This window comes from Haemaphysalis longicornis, unplaced genomic scaffold, assembly GCF_048455015.1.
Source record: "Haemaphysalis longicornis isolate Haplotype H1 unplaced genomic scaffold, Haemaphysalis longicornis Haplotype H1 scaffold_2, whole genome shotgun sequence".
NCBI lineage: Eukaryota > Metazoa > Arthropoda > Arachnida > Ixodida > Ixodidae > Haemaphysalis > Haemaphysalis longicornis.
This window is the reverse complement of record NW_027526295.1, coordinates 1,222,346-1,231,985: the sequence shown is the minus strand read 5'-3', so window position 1 is coordinate 1,231,985 and position 9,640 is coordinate 1,222,346.

Below are 9,640 nucleotides of genomic sequence, written 5' to 3'. Positions count from 1 at the left end.
TTTGTTTGTTTCTTTTGCTTCCTGGCTTGTTTACAATCTCTGCCTGTCATACTCACTCTTTTGAACGAAATGGTTTGAACTTGTCCGCCCTAAGAAGAACTTGTGTACCCGAATGTATATTATAATTTGGGCAATGTAATACTTCGAGCCAGGCCAAATTTGTGCGGCTTTTAGCGAACCCTGGAAAGTACAATGCTTAAATCTTAAACTCGTGAGTGCTTAAATCTTTAATCCCTTTGAATTTACGCTGAAGTTGATGAATTTAAAGAAGTGTGCTGGCTCAGCCAATAATAGTGTGCTACTCAGCGTTTAAACGTTTGCACCAGCCGCCTGAATCGACGCTGCAAGTAAAACATTTTACACCATCTTCCCGTAGGGGAACCCTGAGCAGTATTGAAAGCAGCCATGGGCTCGATTCAAGTGCCCATTAGTTTTCAGTTCGTCGTTGCCGTTAGGTTGAGGTACGTAGCTGCCGTTATATTTACACTTTGGTTTCCATGGCAATTACCACACTTTTCACTTACGAGAACTACGAAATGGGAAATTGCTTTGAGCCCATGGCTGTTTCGCATACTACTCAGGGTTCTCCCACCGGAAGATGGTGTAGTTTTATTAGATCCGACGGGGCTATGTCCCTCCCTTGTCGTTGTTGCACCGTCCACACCTCCACTGCGCATGCTCGGCTTGCTGAACGCCCGATTGTGTCTTACTCTTTAATGGCTCCTGGAGCGACAGTGTTACCGGTGTCTTCCTGGGCCGGCCCCAAATGAGCCGAGCATGCGCAGTGGTGGTGTAGACGGCCCCACAACAAGGGAGGGACATAGCCCCGACCGTGAGATGCTGGAGTCATAGAGTTTCTTACAGTATACACTAGAGAGGAATCTGGCGCTAGCGTCTATGCGGCTCACATCAAGGTCGTCTGTGTCGTCATGGGCCGCCATTATACAACGCGCTCGCCTTAGTTTCATCATTGGCTTGGATTGAAACGTTTTAGTGACCGCAAATTTAAACAAAGTGCTACAAAAACGCGAAGAATAGTGTGCAATTATATAAGTGGAAAATAAAAACAGGCTGTTTTAAAATTAAGAAAATAAGAAATAAAGCGTATTTTTGCCAGAACGATTGTGCCCGCTATTCCGCAGGCCAAGTTTGTAGTTACGAACAATGTTGATATTTGGGGGGTAACTCATTAGAGACAGTGATTTTATTAGTTTTACCATTATTTCAAATGATAAGTTGTTTGAAGAGTTTCGAAAGTTCTTTGAGCGTGCCTATGTAACGTTGCCTCCGTGGTGAACTGGTGTACCGCGACTGCCAGCTACTTTCAAGAAAAATGAAAACGTGGCTTTAAACAGTCGTGGACGATGAGAAGATAGGACGCATACAAGCGCCCGTATCTGCCGTATCTTGTCTTCATCGAGTACGCTTGTTTCTTCTTTTCGTCGGCTTCAAATTTCGCGGCGGCATATTACCCGCTCAGTCATACGTCCTTCGACTGCGGCATGAGCAACGTCAGGTGCGATCACGCATTGCCTGATGTTTCACTGAGCACGGCTACCATAGAAACGGGAGGATTTCGGCTTCCTTGTAGCTCGTAAACGTGTTAATGCATAGTAAAGAAAGCAAATCCCCAAAACCGCTTAAGAATCCAATTATCATGCCAAGCCCACGCCAAAAAGGGTGTCTTCCCATGAACCCTCATGACGACATGGCTTACGAGGCGCAGTTTCTTCTCTAGTAAACTTACTAAGAAACTCTATGGCTGGAACGACAGTGTTTCCGGTGTCTTCCTGGACCGGCGCGAGACGAGCACGCTTCCCCTTAAAAGGCTCCTGGAGCAGCATTGTTGCCGGTGTCTTCCTGGGCCGGTGCATAGACGGACGACGGACGACGGGCGACGGAGCCGAGAGCGAGAGATGCTTTGCACCTAAAAATAGAGTGGGGAAAAAGAATCCCGATGCAGTGTCGGGTTTTTCTGTTTGCAGCCGTAGCAGCCCTATCGAAAAACACAGCGGCAACTGAGCTACGCTTTCAGCGTTCTCCTGATTATGGGACTACATAACGCTGAAATACACCGGACGCGGGAACGCTGGAACACGCCGGACGCGGAAGCGCGTGGATCCGGCGCGCGCTCAAACATAACGCTGCAACACGCCGGAGACCACGCCGTCTCCAGCAGATAGCGCGGGCGATTCTGGCGGTAGGCCTGTTTTGTTAATAGCCCTGTAATTACAAACCCGCACAGCTGTTAACAGAAAATACAGAAGTTCTTCCTTCACGGGAACCAAAGTAGCGCTACAAAATTTAGCCAGACTCATTTGGTTCACTTTTCAGCTGATTTCTCCCTGCTGACTGCATTGTTACATCATAGCGTTCCGTCAATAACGCTCACTCGGTTCATGAAAGCGAATTCATTCACCCGGTTAGAAACAAATATTAAACGAGCATCGACAATAACCGTTCGAAAGATTGGTTCTATATGTTCCTTGGGGCTGGACATTAAAACACAACTAAACAAACATTTCTGGAACCTGTTTTATTTAAAAAGCAAAACATGAGAGATTTAAAATAAAAAGTCCATCGTTAGCCTGATTCCTTGCCTTGGCTACATTGGGGAACCTTGATTTGTTGACAATGCATTCGTATAGCAAGGCCTGGAAGGGTATCTTGTGTCAAAAAGCGCACGTCTCTATGGTGCAGCACTATCTCGAAGAGGGTATACGGCCGGCTCGTCACATGGCGTTCCGTCATTGGCCGGTTCGTAATAGGCCGTTACGTCACATAGGATCATTCGTCATAGGCCGATTCGACAAATGGGAAAGTTCGTCAGAGGTGCACAAAACAAATTTCCATGCTTTTTTTGTTTGTTTGTTTCGTTTTTGAACGCATGTGGCTCTCAGCGAAGTAGGTACACTCTAAGAAATCGGGGGAGTAGTTGAAGAGTCCAACAGTCATTGTAGTCCTGCAAGCGTTGGCGCGCTCCCCTGGAAAGCTGCGGGGAGTTGGATGCAATTTTCGCTCCCATGAGGACGAAGAGCAAAACTGACAGCGTACTATTCTCGTGCGCGGCGGAGTGTAGCCCCAGTTCCGCTCCCGCACCAGTAAAGAGTAAAGCTGCACATCGTCTCCTCTCTGCAGTACGAAGAGTAAAATTGCAGTTTCATTCTTGTCCAGTGCGGGAGTAAGCATGGAGATGCACTCCTACCATTTCCGCACACCAACTCATCAGCGATGTTTTATTTGCATACGTATACATATAAAGCACTTGTGTAAAAAGCGCCCGAGTACTTCCGCCGCGCATTCTAAACGTGCAAGAATATGAATTCGTGTAACGATTGCTCGCAGCGTTCAGTGACATGAATGGAGCAAGCTTAACAAAACTCAAAAAACGCATGTCTCGATTTGGTTTTGTTTCTTTGTTTTGTTTTTTCCTCTGTCATGGCTTAGTTATCGACAATTAAAAAGTTGGCCGACTATGCATCATAAAAGGTGCGCACCACGGAGGAAAGAATACTGCGCGCCGATTTCAGCGATTACGCCGAGGGCATCCCAGCGGCGGCGCGGCGGTGGACGCCGCGTCTCCGCAGTTCAGCCCGACATAGATACGGCGTACTACCACGGCGGATTTTCCGCCACGCGATCTCGCGTCTACGGTGAAAACCGACACAGGCGGTGCACCCGCAAGGACCGGGCGAGCGACGACTGATCGCGACAGACCGTGATGTCCCGCCAGCGCGGAACACAGGGCTGCGCTTTGTAAACAATATGCTACGCACGAAGTGGACTTTCAAACAAACGCTTCACCCAACATGGGAAGTTCGACCTGCCCTTATCGTTATACTTGTTTGAACACAGTACGACGCGTGCTCGCATCGAATAGGAGAAACTAGGTTTGAGAATTAAAGTTGCAATTATTGAGGAAACTTATGTTACAGTGGATCAGGACAGAAGAGCACGGGAAGAAAACGTCTGACGCGGTGCGCAGGCGTGGGGGACTCTCCTCGGCGAACAGCACACACACGCCCCAAGCAAGACTCCAAAGCTCTCACTCGTTGGTATAAACATCCGGCCGCGTTCGCTGCGACGGTGGCGGTTTCATGTGTTTCGTGCTCCGGGCTTGGCCCCTCGGCAGGCCACCGGTGTCTGTTTTCGTTTTCGCCTCTCGGCGCCAGCATTCTCCTCGCGAGAATTATCCGAAGCTTCGGAGACGGCTTTCACAACATGGGTAGTTTGACCTGCCCTTATCGTCATACTTGCTTGGACGCAGTGCGACGCGTGCGCGCTAACTGCTTGCATGCCTGTGCGTCAGCGTTAGATCACGAACACGTAAGCAAGCCGTATATTAGTGATATATTAGTTCGTTCGTGTGTGCGTGCGTGCGTGGAACTAGTTTTTATTTCGGACGGACATCACAGTTGCGGCGGCGCAGAGGCCGATACCGGAACTATCCTATGTGCAGTGTGTAGCAATGCGCGCGCAATAGGCCGTGGCAGGCGGGGTGCAGCCGCTGCCTTTGCAGGCTTCGCGCCTTAAGCTTGGAATCTTGGGATGACGACCTTGGATTTATCTACCGGACGAAGAAACGCTGGCGGGAAGTGGAGGTAAGCCATTAGTTAACCTGGTATTCTTATCTTATGTATTTAGCGAAGCAGAGTTGCTCTCTAACTTCGGTCCGCGGAAGCGGTTAACCCTAACGTTGTCGGGACTCATTTTGACCGTTTCTTAGATTTGAAGGGCGGCTTTTGTACCCGTATGAAACAGCGTCGATTCTTGCACCGTTTCAATTCCTTTGATTCGTGAAGTGTTGGTATCCTAGCCAAATGTTTTCGCAGGTACGAAGCACGGTCGCGTGAGTAGTCGCAGCGCTATCCTGTACAGTGGTGACCTCGCTAAGGGTGAACACCGGAGCGCGTGGCCTCTGGTACTATCAGAGCAGCCTACCGTGCCCAGCGCGAAACATCACGCATGCGCTGTGCGTGCCGAGCGAGACTATGCTTTCAGCGCGCGCACTGCGTCATCGGAGCGTCTGCGCGTCGTCTGCTATGTTTATCGCGCGTGTAGCGGTGGAGTTATCAGCCACTGTATGAATGAGTGGAAACTAGAATCTACATGAAAAATGTTTCCGTGTGAGCGGTAATTCATTCTTTAGCTCCAATACAATGGTTTCGGCACAGCAGCGTAACTCGCCCACTTGTTTCAAACAGACTCAATCAAAAGATCACGCAGATTTTAACAGCCCTTTATTTTTGCAAGTGCTTACAAAAAGTCTTTTAAATGCACATGGAAGCACGCAATTCAAGGCTTCGAAGGTGGTCACTCAAAGGGGGCGCAGGCGCTACGACCTTCATTCAATATACGGGAGAAAACTATCATCCTTTACCGAGCACGAGGTCACGAGTTCGATTCCCGGCCGCGGCGGCCGCTTTTCTGATAGAGGCGAAAAGCAAAAACGCCCGTGTGTACGAGATTTCGGCGCACGTTAAAGATCCCCAGGTGGTCAAAATTAATCCGGAGCCCTCCACTACGGCGCGCCTCATCGCCTGCGTTGCGTCGGCGCGTTAAACCCTACAATCAATCAAATCATCCTTTACCTTTTAAAGCAAAGCTTTTTACCTCTACCCCCCAAGGGTTCTTTCGCGACCGTTGGTGTCACTAGAACACTACAGCGAACAAATAAAAGAATTTACTGGCACCGCCGGGAATCGAACCTGGAACTAATAGACTGACAAAGCGAGAGCCCGTTGTCTTACCGATTTAGCTACGAGCCCACGCGAAGACTGGGAAGACAGGTGGTGTACTCACAAAGCACATCGACGGGTTTACCCCCTACGTTTTCGCTGAATGCCACGTGAAAGCGTCACGCGACCACTCACGCCCGTCTAGCGGCGCTGTGCGCACCTTGCTCATGTGCTAAGAGTTACAAAAATTAAAGGAAGCTCACACCAATGCATGGCATCTCACTTCTAGTACGCCAATGTGCTAAAACCTGTGGCCTCCAGTGTTCACGTAAACAATCACCGCTCCTTGTCGTCCGCCCTCACGCCAAACCAAGGAATACATTCAAATACTCCTTGATGGCCAGGCCATCACTCCAAACACCAGCATCAAGATTCTGGGCCTACATCTCGAGGCTAACACCAAGAGTCACGTCTCCTTGCAGCGCCTCAAAAACAGCATTAATCAAATCATACACATGATCAGGCGAGTTGCCACCAAGAAGCGAGGCCTCAAGGAATCCGGTACCTTTCGATTAATTGAAGCTTTTGTCCTCTCGAGAGTTACTTACGTCAACCCCCTGTCTTGTTCTCGACAAGGAAGACATAGAGATGCTTTATATAATGATTAGAAAGGCGGTAGAGCAGGCCATTGGTCTTCTCATGAGTGCGTCCACACAGAGGCTGCTTAGCACGAGGCTCCACAACACGGTGGAAGAGCTGATAGAAGGCCGTCTTTCTAACCAGAAGGTCCGACTCAGAACTGCGATGAGTAACCGCATGCTTCACCAGATTGGCTGGGCAGCCCAGAATGTCATTCCGCTTGACATACTCCCAGACTCTTGGCGACTAAAACTAGAGATGCTCCCTTTGCTTAGAAATATGAACCCCTCACATGACGAGGGTCACCGAAAAGCACGGGCTCAAGCGCTAAACACCACCCTCGGTGGGGATCATGCAGTTATCTACACAGACGCCTCCAAACATCGAGGGCAGCAATACGCCATCATCGTGGCTACCTCCAGAACCAACCTCCTTGCGTGTACCTAGCTTAGGACCCAAGAAATGACGGCAGCAGAAGAGGCAGCCATCACCTTGGCTCTCGCTCAACATGGGTTCGGAGGGTAGTAATCGATTCCAAGCAAGCCTACTGGAATTACCAGTAGGGTTGGGTGTCCTGACCTGCACTGCACGTGCTAAAAACCACTCCCCAAACGGTTCCATTCAGCTCATCTGGACACCTCCTCACGCTTCAATGGAGGGCAACAAATACGCCCACCCAACAAGCCTGCGCTTTTACTTCCCGTGTTACGGAGCGCACGAGGACAGTCACCCGCTTGTCACGTTCAGGGAGATAACCCAGCATTATCGCCTTCTGAGACAGACCGTACCTTCGCCTTACCCTGCTGACCTTTCCAGAGAACAACAAACTACCCTACGGCTCATACAATCCGGGCTCCTTCCCACAGCGTATACGCGGCTTCACTTAATGTATCCGAATCGCTACGACGCTGAATTTAAATTTTGTTCATAAGTAGGAACACTCCGCCCCGTAATCGGGGTGTGCGACTTTAGCCCTGAGCACCCTCCTCTCTTTCCGTCAACTACCCAACAAGAGCAATGGGAGATGCTGCTGTCCAGGCACTCTCTAGCTACCCAGCTTCAGCGGGTGGACAGAACACAGGCCGCGCGGACTGCATATGGGCCCCACAGAAGAAGGAATCACTCCCCAGGGGTGCACTCTGGGCCGTTCAGAAATCTGAACCCAAGTATTTCTTGCTGCTCTTCCTCTGCCGTAAATCTCGTCGCCTCCGCCCGCGGCGCAGAGACGGAGAAGACAGATCGTTTAACAAAGGGTTGGAGCTTACTTTAATTTTATAAAAAACGTTTGCACTCTAGTGCTACACCAATACAACTCAACCAAACACCGTTCATGCTTCATGCATTGATTTAACCTTAACAAGAATATCTCTTTGAAGTAATAAATGGTGTGGTTAAGTGCATTTCACTTCTCTCTGGTTTTGCTATTTGTAGAGCGATGTGAGTGAATTTAAGTGAGGTCGCATGGTTAATCGTTACGGGTGCCGTTTACAGCTTTGCTTTTCAACCACATTCACGGGGTGGATTGGCGCGATTTTTTTTATATTTGGGCGTTTTCATGCAAGAATCCAGTAATCGCAGATCAAAGCAAGATACCATTAGCATACGAGACGCAACATAGCAGACGACGAGCAGACGCTCCGATGACTCGATGCGCGCGCTGAAAGCAAAATATCGCTCGGCCCGCACCGCGCATGCGTGATGGTTCGCGCTGGGCACGCTAGGCTGCTCTGATAGTACCGGCGGCCAAGCGCTCCCGTGTTCACCCTTAGCGAGATCACCACTGTACTATGGTCCCTAGAAATATGTGCTAGTCTGCCGTCCGCGCGCTTTCTCTATGGAAAGGCGTGTCCGCGCCGCTGATGCACGCACAGCGCTGCGCAGAGGGCGCTGCGAGCAGTCGGAGCGCCCGAGCGGCCGGAGCGAGAGCGGCCGCTGTGCCGGCCTGCGGCCGGCACACGCGGCCGACGTGGGTCTGTGGGCCGGCCGACGCGCGAGCGCGCGTAGGGGTTTGTCGGCCACTTAGAGCGGTGAAATCGAATGGTACGAGGTACATCAGCTCACAATTGAAGGTACGATAGTACTATAAGACCTTTTAGTTTCACGCCCCGAGGTTTTCGCGAATTAGGCTACGGAGCCTCTTTGCGGCCGCTGAATTTCGCGAGACCGAAGGATGAAACCGCAGCAACCGGCGTAGCCGTTTCACTACCACCGCTCGAACCATAATTAAATTGAAGCTTCCTATGTCTCACTGATTGCCTATGTCGCCTCGAAAAAGCACTGCAGGAAAGCCAACTGTCTCTGACGACGGTGATGTTTGTGAGTAAAGTGAGAGGGAAAAAAAACGCTTCCCGTGGTCAGAATCGAAGCTGGCTCCATCGCGTTATGAAGCCGACGTCTATCTCCTTGCGCAATTCCAACATGATCAAAGCAGTTTGGATTTGGAGAGGAGTGCATGGACGTGCACATGTAATTAGTCAGAAAAATTATCCACTCCTCCACTCCGCAACGATGGTTGAACACGAAGCTTTCTTCGCGTGAAATCAAACGGCAGAGGGTCGATGTCAAATCCGGCGAGATCATAAGGCCAAAATGAATGCGAGTCAAAGTTAAAGCTCAATGAGCCAAAGTCAAAACTCAGACGACAAGGAATCGCTCACAAGAAAGCTTCGCGTTCAACCATCAATGTTCAGACAGTGAGATCCCGTTCAAAAAGAGCTCCCTGCGGCACCAGAAGCTGCGTTTGTTCCACATCGAAACTACCGGGTCATTCCCGAACGTCATTGACGGTGACAAGCACGCAGACGGCTGGTAGGCTGACAAAAAGAAAAGCGAAAGCTTGAGTAAAATGTGCCAGCAAAAACTTGTTTCTATATACTTTGGGCAGAGTGCGGGAGGAGGGGGGATCAAGCGAGGTATATGTAGTCATGACAGTATTAATAAACGTCAATATTTTTACTCCTTGGTTTCAAACAGCCGCGATTATAAGGATTGGCCATTACACAAATATTCTCCCGTTTTGCTCTCCCCGCGTGCGCCTCGCAATTCCCTTCGAGTGTGTGGGTGATCAAAAAGAACCTGTGCAATGAGGAATGCAAGCGACGTTACTGATTTGCAGCCGGGTGTTATTAAAAATCAGTTTCACGTACACAATGCTGGCGAATGTTTCAAATCGTGGTATTCACGAAAATTACAGGCACGCAAAAGAGGTTTGATAGTACCCAAATTTTTGAAAATTTCGAGGTAAGCGGAGTGTTGGGTTAAGCGAAATGCGAAAAATGTATGGCTAGATCACTGGAATAAGAGCTAGTGCTGGTAACAAACGC